Genomic DNA, 927 nt, shown 5'->3' with positions numbered 1-927 from the left:
ATCTTCTGTAATAAAACAGATAAGACACTTTAAAAACTTTCCTCAAAAATCAGAAGGAAATTAAAACTTTCCCACATGAATGACAGCCAAAAATATTTATTACTACTAAACCCTTCACATCATATTAAACACTAAAAGCAGTACTCCAAGTAAATGAAAAGACACTAGACAGTAATTTGAAGGTGTAAGAAAATGTAAACATATCCAGAAAAGGTAAAAACATGAGCTAATAAAGACAGTATTATTGTAATTTTGGCTTGTAACTTACTTTCTATTCTCTATAGGATTTAACAGAAATGCATACAAATAATTATGTCTATGTCCCCATATACACAATGTGTAAAGATGCAATTTATGAAACAATACCATAAAATGAGGTGCAAAAATTGTGCCAAAGCAGTAGACGTCTTGTGTGAAACTTAATAAGAAGAAAATTGCTTATTTTAACAGAAAATTCAAAATTAGAACAACTAATGTTATAAGCTCAAAAATGTTTATTTCTACACCCAAATATATACATTTAATATATATATGTACATTATATATATATGTTTATATATTCACTCATTTTATCCAGTATCCTATAGGTTTATTCTATGATAAATTTTAGAGATACATTATTTAGGCCTCTAACCTGTACTTTCTCTTTTCTAATAGATGGAGGGGAAATGATCTCCAAAATGAAGATCAAGACTTGAAATGGAACCAGAAGAAAGAAAAGTGATAAACTAAGTTAAACTGATGATGGTATCATGGGAAATTTTTTTTCAGAAAGTACAATTTTGAATACTCAAAATGCTATATTAATTGTATAGGAAAGTAGATTTTTACCAAAAGACTGAACTAAAATTAAAACTTTATTCACATAAGCAAGGTAAACATTAAAAACAAATTATGTACCATTTTTCACTGTAAGTCCTGAAATGT

The sequence above is a fragment of the Camelus ferus genome, chromosome X (assembly GCF_009834535.1).
Source record: "Camelus ferus isolate YT-003-E chromosome X, BCGSAC_Cfer_1.0, whole genome shotgun sequence".
NCBI classification, from domain to species: domain Eukaryota; kingdom Metazoa; phylum Chordata; class Mammalia; order Artiodactyla; family Camelidae; genus Camelus; species Camelus ferus.
The sequence above is the reverse complement of the archived record's forward strand: the minus strand, read 5'-3'. Positions refer to the sequence as shown.